This window comes from Sus scrofa, chromosome 5 (genome assembly GCF_000003025.6).
Source record: "Sus scrofa isolate TJ Tabasco breed Duroc chromosome 5, Sscrofa11.1, whole genome shotgun sequence".
NCBI lineage: Eukaryota > Metazoa > Chordata > Mammalia > Artiodactyla > Suidae > Sus > Sus scrofa.
Window position 1 is genome coordinate 67,882,761 of NC_010447.5, and position 12,768 is coordinate 67,895,528.

Genomic DNA, 12,768 nt, shown 5'->3' on the forward strand with positions numbered 1-12,768 from the left:
ACAAGGCAGGGACTTGCCCTCGCAGAGCGGGGCCCTCGGAGACCTCAGTGACACCAGCACGGGGGAGTGTGGCAGCCCTCAACACCCTGGCACTGGGGCCTGGCCTTTGCCCCCCTCTACACACACTTTGGCCTCTGCTGTCTATTTTCTGAGTCATGGGGAGTGTGCCCAGAAGCAAATTGGTGCTGGGATTCACATTTACTCCCTTACTCCCCAATCTCCTGAGCCACTGGCACAGGGTAGGTTTTTTGGCTGCTACCAGGCTTCAATGCCTCCGGTCTGAATTTCTCAAAGTGAGTCTTGGGAGGTTCTTTGAACTGGATCCTCTGAGAGACATGCAATGAAGATTGTCAAAGCTCTGGGGGAAAGGAGCTAGAAGCTTTAAAAAATGGGTGAAATGGAGAAAAGGTTTGAAATTAGATTGATGGGGGCAGGTGGCAGAGTTGTTATAAACTTCTTCCCCATTTCTCTTAGTGTTATTCTAATAGTTACGTAATTTTAAAAATTCAACCTTGAGGTCTCAAAGGGAAAAAATATGTGTAGACATTTCTCTGAATTCCTCAATAGTTAAAACACCAAGTCCTCTGGCAGGGAAATCTCTGTCCTTTGAAAGCTGTGTCCACATTGACCTAAAGCCTTATTTATTCAGCTCTCCGCCCTAATTGTTCACTGTTACCTTCATAGAACCTGGCAGAGTAGCCAGTGCATAGTGAATGTTTGATAAATATTTGTCGATTAAATAAATGAACTGGGTTTGTATGCTCATTTAGAATGTATTCCCAGGCTGGCAGGTAGACAGATACTTTTTATATTATTTGCTATTAATAAAAAGAGATATCTTGGAGTTCCCACTGTAGCATAGTGCATTAATAATCCAGCTTCTCTCTGTGGTGATGCTGGTTCGATCCCCGACTAGTGCAGTAGGTTAAAGATCTGGCATTGCCACAGTTGTGGCTCAGGTTCAGTCCCTGGTGGAAACTTCCATATGCCATGGGTGTGGCCGAAGGACCAAAAAAAAAAAAAAAAAGGGAGGGAGAGAGAGATCTTCTTTAAAAATAAAAGAAAAAAAAAGAAACCTTTCCTACGTAATAAGAGAGTCAAGCACAGTTTATTAATTTATCTGCCTCAGTAAACACTATTTTTAGGTATAGCCATTAATGAAGCCAATAGCAACCCCATAAATTACCATTAGATTAAGAACAAATGCGTGACCTTGATTTGATTCTCAGTGTGGTGATAACCAAGAAGCACTGCGCATAAGGCATGCTGGAAAGGCCCGTGGTCAAGGCTCACAGCACTGGAGAGCTGCAGTTAGACATGGTGACCTGATCCAGAAACTCCATTATAATAGCTTTATTGACCTACCATACAATTCACCTACTCGAAGTGTATAATTCAGTGGCCTTTAGTATAGTCATAGTTGTGCAATCACCACAATCAATTTTAGAACATTTTCATCACCCCAAAAAACTCCATACCCATTTCCCCCTCCCAGAAGGCCCCAGCTTAGGCAGCCACCACTAATCTACTTTTCATCTGTATAGATTTTCCTATTCTGCACATTTTATAGAGAGTTATACAAAAGTAATCCATTGTGACTTTCACTTAGCGCACTGCTCTCAAAATTCATGTTGGAACATGTATCAATACATCATTTCCTTTTATCATTGAATCGTAGTTCATTGTATGGCTATATTATGTTTTATTTATCCATTCTTGATGAACATTTGCGTTGTTTCCACCTTTTCACTGTTATGAATAACATTGCTTTGGACAGTCATTTGTTGTATGAATGTATATACCTAGGAACGGAACTGCTAGGTCATATGGTCTAGGTTTAATTTTTTGAGGAACTGCCAGACTGTTTTCCAAAGGGGCTGCACCATTTTACATTCCTACCAGTAGTCCGTGTGGTTCCAGTTTCTCCACATTCTTAACACCACCTGCTTTTATCTGTCTTTTTGGTAATAGCTTCCTAGGGAGTATGAAGTAGTATCTTATTATGGTTTAACTTTGTACCTCCTTGAAGGCTAGTGATGTTGAGCATCCTTTCATGTGCTTGTGATATATCTTCTTTGGAAAAAAAAGTCTGTTCAGATCCTTTGCCCATTTAAATGTTGAGTTGTCTTTTTATTATAGATGATAAAAAGTTTTTTATATATTCTGGATACAAGTCTCGTATCATATATATGATTTGCAAGTATTTTCTCCCAGTGTATAGGTTCTCTTTTCACTTTCTCGATGGTGTTATTTGAAGCACAAAAGTTTTTAATTTTCATGGGTCCAATTTTTTTCCTTTTGTTACTTGTGCTTTTGGTGTTGTGTCTAAGGCTTTGTCTCATGAATAGTTTTTAGATTGTTAACATTTCCATTTAGGTCTGTGATCCATTTTGAGTTAATTTTTGTATATGGTATGAGGTAGGGATTCATGTGGCTATGAATCCCTACCTCATACCAGTAGTTGCCCGGCAACACTTGCTGAAAAGACTGTTCTTCCTTAAATTATCTTGGCACCCTTGGTGAAGATCAGTTGATCATAGATCTGAGGGTTTATTTCTGAATGCTCCATTCTATTCTATGGATCTAAATGTCTATCCTATGCCACTGTCACATTTGGTTACTTGATTACTATAGCTTTGTTGTAAGTTTTGAAATTGGAAGATGAGAGTTCTCCAGACTTGCTTTTTTTCTTCCAAGATTGTTTTGGCTATTCTGGGTCCTTTGAAATTCCAAATGAATTTTAGGATCAACTCTGTAAAGAAGTCAGCTGGGATTTTGATAGGAATTTCATTAAATCCGTACACCAACTTGGGGAGTATTGCCATCTCAACAATGATAAAGGTATTTTCTAAGGTATAAACTGCAGGAGTTCCCGTTGTGGCTCAGTGGAAATGAATCTGACTAGCATCCCTGAGAACGCAGGTTTGATCCCTGGCCTCACTCAGTGGGTTAAGGATCTGGCATTGCCGTGAACTGTGATGTAGGTCGAAGATGTGTCTCAGATCTTGTGTTGTGGCTGTGGTGTAGGCTGGCAGCTGCAGCTCCTATCTGACCCCTAGTTTGGGAACCTCCACATGCTACAGGTGCAGCCCTAAAAAGACTAAAAAAAAAAAAAAAAAAGTACAAACTGCAGGAGTTCCTATTGTGGCTCAGCAGGTTAAGAAACTGACTAGTATCCATAAGGATGCAGGTTGGATCCCTGGCCTTCCTCAGTGGATTAAGGATTTAGCATTGCCACAAGCTAAGCATAGGTCACTGATGTGGCTCAGATATGATGTTGCTGTGGCTGGCAGCTGTGTCTCTGCTTCACCCCCTAGCCCAGGAACTTCCATATACTGCAGGTGTGGCCATAATAATAATAATAATAAAGTGTAAACTGCAAAGACAAAGAGAATGGGGGAAGAAATAAGAAGAGCAAAGAAGGAACATGACCCGGCTGAGCAGTAGAAGCTGTGTCCTGACGCCGGCAAAAAGGACCCAATGATGGGACATGAGCAGATCAGGAAGGCACTAACTTTGGAAACATCGGGTACCAAGGAGTGTGGGCGTGAGATGCAGAGCTGAGAATGGGGGAAGGGCTGAAAGTCCACTCACAGAGCAGTGTGGCCCTCCAGGTTTCTTCCCTCGCCCCCTTTGAGCCTAGTGGTGGCTCCGCAGTAAGAGCCTAGAGATTTGTTCTTTTCAGGGGCAGTGCTCTTTTTTTTCTTTATTATTATTATTATTATTATTTTTAATAGTTATTTCCCCATTACAATTTTTTTTTCTACTGTACAGTATGGTGACTCAGTTACACATACATGTACACATTCTATTTTCGCACATTATCAGGCTCCATCATAAGTGACTAGACATAGTTCCCAGTGCTACACAGCAGGATCTCATTGCTAATCCATTCCAAAGGCAATAGTTTGTATGTTTCTTAAAGTGTGGTTGTGAACTGGTTTATGTCCATAGACTTTGTTACTAGCCCCAAACAGATACAGAGATACAAAAAGTAGGAATAAGTGTTTATAATTTTTATAGATATTTGACTTACTCAATAGCCAAGTGGTTGCTCCGTGGCTGCTTCTTGCTGAGCAGGGTCCAGGCCAGTGTGGATGTTTGACCTCTGTGAGTCGAGCGTGGTGGGTCACATGTACTATCATGTGCACTAGGACTACGTGTGGGTCCTGACAGATTGGAGATTAACAACTGGTCCTTCAGCCCAGAGAGCTTGAGAACCACATTCTAGAGGCCTACGGGTCGGTTGGGTGTGTTGCTGGAGAGGATTGAGTTCCCTGGTTGAAAATCTGCATTCTGAACTGTGGGATAGCCAGCCTTCTTTCCACCCTCATTCAAGAAAGCTGTCAGCTAGGTGTATACCCTCCCCCGACATCTGTCCCCTGGCAGGAGCCTAGAAGATTCTCATCAGAAAAGACTTGACTCAGAGAGAGGACTTTTAAACACTGGCATTGAGAACTCCCCTCAGAAAAACCTGCTCAACACCCATCTTTGTATCTGCAGTGGACAAGCTATACCCATGCACAGAAAGCTTAAAATAAGCTTTAGAAGTGTTTTGAGTAGGTTTTCCATGAAAATGGCTCAGAATTCAAAAGATTCAAAGGGTGTAATGAAGAGGTCTTCTGTCTCTCTCTACTTGTCTCTACTTGGTTCCCTTTCCAGTGAACTGTTTGTGCCTCACTTTTTTTTTTTTTTTTTTTTTTTTTTTTTTTTTAAAAAAAAGGCCACATCCTCGGTATATGGAAGTTCTCAAGCCAGGGGTTGAATAGGAGCTACAGCTGCTGGCCTATGCCACAGCCACAGCCAAGCCAGATCTGAGCCGTGTCTGTGACCTACACCACATCTCATGGCAATGCTGGATCCTTAACCCACTGAGCAAGGCCAGGGATCGAACCTGCCTCCTCATGGATACCAGTCAGATTCGTTTCTGCTGAGCCACGATGGGAAAGCCCTCCCTTTTTAATATAAGTAGAAATTTACATGAAAGAGACCTTAATAAAAAAAAAATCAGGAACATAGAGAAAAGAATGTAGAAAGAAAAAAGTTCAAAAAAGGAAAATAATATAACATCCCTGGAGAGAAGCTATTACAGCAATGAAATAAGAATGGTGTTCTGTTAAAAGAAGGAATATTCTGAGACCCTCCCCCCCAAAAAAGAGAGAGAACTCTTGGAAATTAAAAATATGAATAAAAATATAAATATTGAAAAGTTAGAAAAAGAAGTTTATGAAATCCCACAGAAAGTAAAACAAAGAGATAGAGATGGAAAATTAGATATAGAAGACTAAAGGAACTGGTCAGGAGAGCCAACAGGAGCTCCTGAAAAGTGCTCTTCTTTTTTCAACAGACTGAAAAAAGAGAGTGGGTAAGAAAAAACTATATAAAAATTTTTTTTTTTTTGGTAGAGCATCAGGATGTAAATTTCCAGATCAAAAAGTGCCTTGGGGGTGCAGTGGTGTCATGGTGCAGTGGTTAACGAATCCGACTAGGAACCATGAAGTTGAGGGTTCGATCCCTGGCCTTGCTCAGTGGGTTAAGGATCTGGAGTTGCCGTGAGGTGTGGTGCAGGTTGCAGATGCAGCTTGGATCCCATCTGGCTGTAGCTGTGGTGTAGGCCGGTGGCCACAGCTCCGATTAGACCTCTAGCCTGGGAACCTCCATATGTCTCGGGAGCGGCCCTAGAAAAGGCAAAAGGACAAAAATAAATAATAAAATAAAAGGTGACTTGGATACCCAGCATAATGGCCGAGGGAAGACCCATCCCAGGGCACATCAGAACCCTGGAGGTCAGAGAGAAGAATCTAAAAACTTTCAGACATGAGATGCAAAGGACACACAAGTGAAAAGGCAGCAGACTGCACAGCAGCCATTCTGGAAGCTAAAACTCTACTCAGGCAGACTGTCAATCAAGTGCAAAGGCATTTTCGATTATGTTAGTAAGCAAAAAGTTTACTCCCTTGCTCACTTTCTTAGGAAATTACTGGAAAATATGCACAACCAAAACAAAGAGTCAATCAAGCAAGAAGGCATGGCATCCACAGGACAGTGGGGAGAGCTGCTCAGCACTACCCAGCACAGAGGGGAAGGAAGAAAGGGGTGGAGGAAGGACGGAGCCAAGAGGAAGAACGGAGCAGGGAGGAAAGCAGAGTCAGAGTCCTCCCTGGTACCAGCTCTTCCTGAGCCCCAGGTTTCCTGTGGCACTGGCTCTGTGAGACACCCAACATCCTTGTAATAAATTCCTTGTCCTGCTTAACCAGTTCACGCTGGATTTCAGTCACATGCAGCCAAATTGTTCCCCTCCATACCTTTGCTCCCCAGTCAGAACCAGCAGCATCAGTATCACCTGGGAGCTGGCTAGAAATGTAGGCTCTTGGGCCTCCCCAGACCTACTCAGCAGAATCTGCATTTCCCCAAGATTCCCAGGTGACTTATTTGCACATCAAGGCCTGAGAGGCACTGTCCCAGCAGCCCAACCTGCTGGGTGGATTAAAGATGACATGAAATCCCTGACCCCATAGTGAGTACTCTTTGTAAAGTGTTCAGAGGAGGGTGAGGAGGGAACTGGGAGTGTTGGGAGTGACCATCTCAGGAAGTGTTCCTGGGACCATGGCAAGTGGTGGCTCTGAACCAAATTACAAAGACAGACACACACAGTAGAGAAGGGAGAAAGCACATGTATACCAGGAAACGGGTTTCAGCTCTGCTCCAGGAACCTGTCAGGTTAGTGAGTCCAGGTGCCGACGTGGGAATCCGTGAAGAAAACCACGTCTCAGGTGTGGCACTTGGCTGAGTGAGTGACAGACACTCGGCATCCGGATGCTGCCCACTGGCGAGTGCTGAGCTCACGCTGCCCTTTTGGCAGACAGTGCAGGCGGCCTGCCCGGTGCTCAGGAAGTAGATCGGGAGGAAGTGTCCTGAGTGAGCAACTCCTAAATGCTTTTTCAGACAGAAGCCTGTGGCCTGTGGCCTGTGGGACTGGGGGCGGGAGGGGAGCGGGAATGAGAGGAGGCTGGGGGCCGCTGTGGGGCGGGGGTCGGAAATCTCATCCCGCTCTTGGCAGGAGCGAGGCTGCCTCCTGGCTCCCGTCCTCTTGGCCACTTTCTTTGTCCCGGGGGTTTCGCTGACTCTCCAACGCCAAGCAAATCTAAGTAAAAGCTGGGATTTTAACAATTTTTAAAGGAGAAGGAGACGTGCTTGTAGAATGCCAGCGCCCCATCTCAGCCCTCATTGTGTGTGGAAAGAGGACATCACTCCAGGTCCATACCCCCCCCAGGAGTCACCGGTCACTGCTTTCTGATTGTCCACCCATTGTACGGCTCTGTACTCCTCCTCGGCCGTCTCTCCCGGAAAAGCGCTGAGAGTCTGCACAGTGCAGTTCCCCGTGCTGTGAAACATCTGCAGGACTCTCCTCTTCAGAAACAACAGACTCCACCGTCAGCCAGGGCTGTCCTGTGAAGGCCAGTTGTAGTCACCACCCCTTAGCCACGACAGCAATAAAGACCTGAGGGCAGACTACAACCGCAGCAGACAGGACAGCGTGCGCTCAGTGTGCCTAGACTTTCCTAAGCACGGTGCCGGCTCATTGCCTCCTCACAACAACCTGTGAGGGGAAACCCAATCTCAGTCCCCATTTCGCAGATGAGAAAGCTGAGGCAACAGGATATCAAATGAGGTCACAGAGCTCATAAGTGGCAGAACTGGACTCAAACCCAGGCAGTCTGGTTCCTCAACCACTGTCCTTCAGCCGCAGGCACCAGCGTGCTGATGGACAGGAGTCAGCGACAGCTCTCCTGCAGACTGCTCCTATTCCAGCCATAACGAGCCAGAGCTATGGGATGCTAGCCAGCCAAGCCGGGGCGGTGCAGTGATGGGCGAGAGCAGGGGTTCCAGAATTAAAAGATCCGGACTGGACTCCTGTGCTGCCCCCTTGGGAAGAAGGACCTGGTGCTGGCTGGAGCAGAGCCCCAGTCCTTCTGGTGCCCTCCAGCTGACCTGTGTGACCCGAGCCAGTCTCTGTCCCTGGCTGGGTTTCAGTTTCCTTGCATGGAAGTGGACTAAGTGAGTCCAGTGATTCAGTCTACACCACGCTCATGGAAGAGTCACCACCTGCACAGAGATGTGTCCACGTGCAGGTGCTGAAGGGGCCAGAGAACACAGACCTTGCCTTTGTGCGCCTTCCTTTTGTAAATCCTTTAGATCCAACAAGGCAGTTATTATCCTGTTTTTTAACTGGTGGAAGTGATATTTGAATGCGGAGGGTGCTCAGTTCAGCTGTAGCTGAACAAAGTGGCCCCTGGATCCTTGGCTCAATTCTGTGCTGCCAAATCTTCCCCCTCTGTGGATATCACGTGTCCGAGAACGGCCAAGTCCACCTCGAGTTCCTGACTCCCGGTCATTGTATCCACCTCCTGCCCGACATCCCCATCCGAAAGGCCCAGAGTCAGTGCTGCTGAGGTACTGGAACCGCCCCGATGGCGCCTCCTTTCTTGCCCAAAGCGTGGTGCTGGGGTGGCAAGTGTGTCCCTGTGCACCGTGACTCAGGCCCCTCTGCTGACGCCAGCCAAGGCTCTGGCCAGGCAAGTAATTCCTGGTGAGCCGGAAGCCTGCGGCTGAAGGTGAGGGCAGGCGGGTGGCGGAGAGGAGGGGCCTGGGGACACTATGTCCCTCTCTTGGCCACCCCTGCCCCCACCGTGGGCTCCCACATGATGGCTGGCATCTGCCCTGTGTGCAGTAGGCACTGCACAATGCCCGCTGCTGGCTTAGCTGCTCCAACATGACCGTGGGATGGGGCGGCGAGGCAGAAGCCCGCCTGTGGGTCCAGCGCCTGAAGGAAATGACTTCAGCCCCCCTCGCTCAGCAGCTTGCGCTGTGGCTACAAGAACCACAGCACTGAAACTGCCTCTTTAAAGAACTCTGTGTTATAACACTCACTTCTGCAGTCTGTCTCAAGAACTTCCTGTTCTGCACCCTAAGTTAGGAGAGGGGAAGAGCCACTTCCTTGACATGGTGGACAAGAGCAGAAGGGGTTTAGACATCACCAGTGTAACCCTAGCCTGGCCCATCCTCCCCTGCTGGCCACGCTCTTCCTTGGCGATAACTTCTTCCCAAAGCTGCGGTCAGGAGAGATGGGCGCCTTCGTGAGTTCCCAGGAACCAAGACCATATTACTTGTGTAGGATGTTGTCCCCCAACATCTGCTTGGCCTCCCAGGGTTGCTGACTGGGCGCAGGACCACCTGGCTGGTCCTTTCCCAGTCTCCCTGGCAGTGTGTCCATGTTACCAAGTTCTGGCCCATGAGAAGCTAGCAGCACTGACTGTGCCCTTAAAGGAAGGCCCATGCCTTCCTCACCTCTCTTTCCCCGGCTGGAATGTGGGAGCCATCCTCAGCCATGAGTACAAAGCAGACATCCTTAGGGAAGAGCATGGCTCGAAGGAGCCTGGGTCCCCAACACTGCTGCCACCGTGTCATCCCTGTCCTGTTTGCACTGAAACGGTTACACCCACAGAGAAGTGAACCACCATCTTGCCAAAGTCTTTCTCATTTGGGGTCTGGTTACAGTGGCCACATTTGTGTCCCCCACAGCCCCCCCTTTATTTGTGTTTTTGCAGGTATTTTGAGGTGACACCCCCCTGCCCCTTGGGCTATCAGGGCAGTCACAACCTCTCTTTCTCTGAGATGCCCTGCTTCACTCAGCCAGGAGGTGGCCTAGTGAGATTGTGTCTGTAGGATTATCAAGTGGCCTATGATTGCCCGGCTCCTCTGGCTGAGTGGACTCAAGGCCAGCATCCCATCCAGGCAGCCAATCAGAGTCTCTCTCCCCTGTGTCTGGAAGTGAGATCACTGTTGCTACTGAGCCTGTGCTGATTATAGGAACCACGATGCACAGGGAGGAGCAGAAGCGAGAGGCCAGGCAGCCCCAGGGAGGCAGAGGGAAGGAAGCTGCCTGGGTCGGCGTGGGCGGCCTGGTTTCTGCTTCCAGGCCCATGTGTGGGCCTCCTGATCATGCTGCTCATGGCTCCTGGGAGCGACCTTGCTACCCTGTAGTAAATCCCCCCTTTTGGTTTTAGATGCGTTAGGTTCATTTCTGTCCTATAACCAAAAGTGCCTGGGTGTCCTCTGATCCTTGTAAAGATCTGTGTATCCTTACAAACTGGGACCCCACTCTGCAGCCCACCGCCCCTACACAGGATGCTTCTTTGCAACCAGCGAAGCCTCAGAAGTGAACTAGATGGATGGATAGATTCATCACCTGGTTGGCTAGCAGGCCAGTCTATGGACTTTCCACTGGCTGATGGGCAGGTCTCATGGACTCACAGGACTGGGGTGAAGAGGACAAAAGGCACCAGGCAGTGTGGCCATGGAGGTTTAGTGATGCACCCAAAAACACAGGGTCCAGTGGAAACCTGATGAGACCCTGGCCCTGGCCCCCCAGGGTTCCTCCTCACTTCCCTCACCTGGCTGGCCTGATGGGGGGTCTCTGAGCCACCAGGAATAGCTCCCACTTACTGATGAGTAAAACCCCTGTGACAGCCATGTCAAACCAGCCACTTCTGTGGCTCCTAGAAAAATGCAAACATATCATTTTCTCTTCTTTCTGGGTCATTTTCTCTACTTCCTCACCATTTTAAAGAGTCGATGGCTTTTCTTCCACTGAAGGAGTAACGAGGGTCCTGCACCTCGAGCCAGGCGTGGGTGTGGCACTTCCCAAGGTGCGGTCTCGTTTAAACCCTGCAAGCCTTCAAGAACCCACCTTCCAGAAGAGGAAAGAGGTTGAGGGAGGAAAAGCAGCTATAGGCTAGGGGCGGAGTCAAGGGAATGGCAGGCTGGCTGGAAAGCCCGGGCCTTAAATCCACATCCTAGTCCTACTGAGTGTCCATCCCTCCTCATCTTTTTGCCTCTACTTTCCAGCCTTCCCCACGGGCACCTGCTCAGCTGAGCTGGCCTGCGGCCTGGGGGCAGGGGCGGGGCAGGGGGAAGACCACCTGGGTGCTCAAGGGGGGCTCGGTGGGTGGCATTCTTCCCCTGCGACCCTACCCTGGGCTGTCCCTCTTCCCCAACAACCTCCTCTGCAGTCCCTGAGTCCCTGCCTCCCCCTGCTTCCTGCTGGCAGGCGGCTACCCTCCCTCCTCCATTCCCTGACACTCTTTGGTGCCTGGATCCCTGTGTGAATCCGGCCTCTCTCTTACCCTCTGCAAAGCACGTCCTTGTTCAGAGTAGTCCCCGAGTTTGCTCACTTTTCCCTTAGAGAAGCCAAGGCCTTAGACCTCAGGGCTCAGCCTGCCCGCTTTTCGGGCCAAGTTTGTACCCAGAGCTGAGGAGCTCACGTTCTTCACATGCCGGGTGGTCTGCGTGGTCGACCCCCTTAGAGCAACATGCAGATGAGGAAGCTGCCTGCCTTGGGGAGGCTTGGTCCTGGGCCTGATGTCTTGGCCTCTTCCCTGCAGTGCACACACTTGTATCCTTGATGTTGCCATGGAGGCCACACAGGGGCTCCAGGGAAATTCTCTGAAAAATCAAGGGTGAGCAGTTCTGTGAATGTGCAAAAGGTGTGTGTGTGTGTCTCTGTGTGTAGGAATCCTCTTTGGTTTTGCTGTGATGATAGAAATAACAGTCTATAGTTATCTCTTCCTTTCTGATAAATGAGTGATTCTCACAGGAGAGATGCAGGCCTCATTAGGAAGGTATGTCGGCATCTTAGGGGTCAAAGTGGTAAATAGAGACTCGTATGCTTATCAAAAGGAACATGATTTTTTATTTTTATTTTTGGTCTTAACATTTTATTTGTTTATTTGTTTATTTATTTATTTTTCGGGTCTTTTTAGGGTCGCACCTGAGACATATGGAAGTTCCCAGGCTAGGGGTCAAATTGGAGCTGCAGCCACCACCCTACATCACAGCCACAGCAACGCCAGATCTAAGCTGCATCTGTGACCTACACCACAGCTCACAGCAGTGCAGGATCCTTAACCCACTGAGGACGCCAGGGATCAATCCCGAGTCCTCATGGATATTAGTTGGGTTCGTTACCTCTGAGCCGTGATGGGAACTCCAGGAGTATGATTTTTTTAAAAGGACTGATCCTGCCCTTGCAGAGGCTGCACCTAGTCTACTCTTTAAAGCCCAGCTCAACTGGGAAGCCCTCCCCAGCTCCACAGGAAAAATTAATCCCTCTTTCTCAGTCTTCCCAGAGCACTGGGTTTATCCACCGGGATAGTGTGTACTGTGGCACACAGCAGAGAGCTGCATGTGAGACTCAGCCACGGGCTGCATGCTCCTGGAACATGGGAAATGCCCCACATGACTTCTGTCCCTGCTTTAGGATCCACAGACAGGCAAGAGCAGGTCCTGTTGATGGGCAGAGAGGTGGCGTGGATGTAGGAAGTATGCGGGAGGACGGGGCTGAAACATGAGGACCAGTCCCCGGAGACGGGGTGTCAATCACAGGGGACTCTGCCCAGGGTGAGGGGCTACAGAGAGCTTTTGTAATGGGAAGGGCCAGAGGTGAGCTGATTAGAAAAAGCCGATGATGAGTCCTGGGGGCAGAAGACATATCAAGAAAGTGGAGGACTGGTTCAAGGAAATTTCTGGGCGTGGAAACCCAGAATCACGCTGTCTTCCCGAGTGGCTGCCTGGCCGAGGTAGAGACAAAGTCCTACAGACAGAACAGTTCTAGGAGCAAACTTGAACCTCTCTGGGAATTGAGGCCAGAGGAGGGAAACAGGAAACAGAGGCAGTGATGATGACCTGATTGTTGGGGTCAATTCTGTC

At 48.6% G+C, this 12,768-nt stretch overlaps 1 long non-coding RNA gene across 1 annotated transcript in view; it reads left to right on the top strand.

Moving 5' to 3' along the window:
- LOC102167892 overlaps positions 1 to 12,566 on the top strand; it is a 28,939-nt gene extending 16,373 nt beyond the window's left edge. Inside the window, exon 5 of the long non-coding RNA XR_002344143.1 lies at positions 5,974 to 12,566. This is a non-coding gene — a long non-coding RNA (uncharacterized LOC102167892). The remainder of the gene's footprint in view (positions 1 to 5,973) is intronic.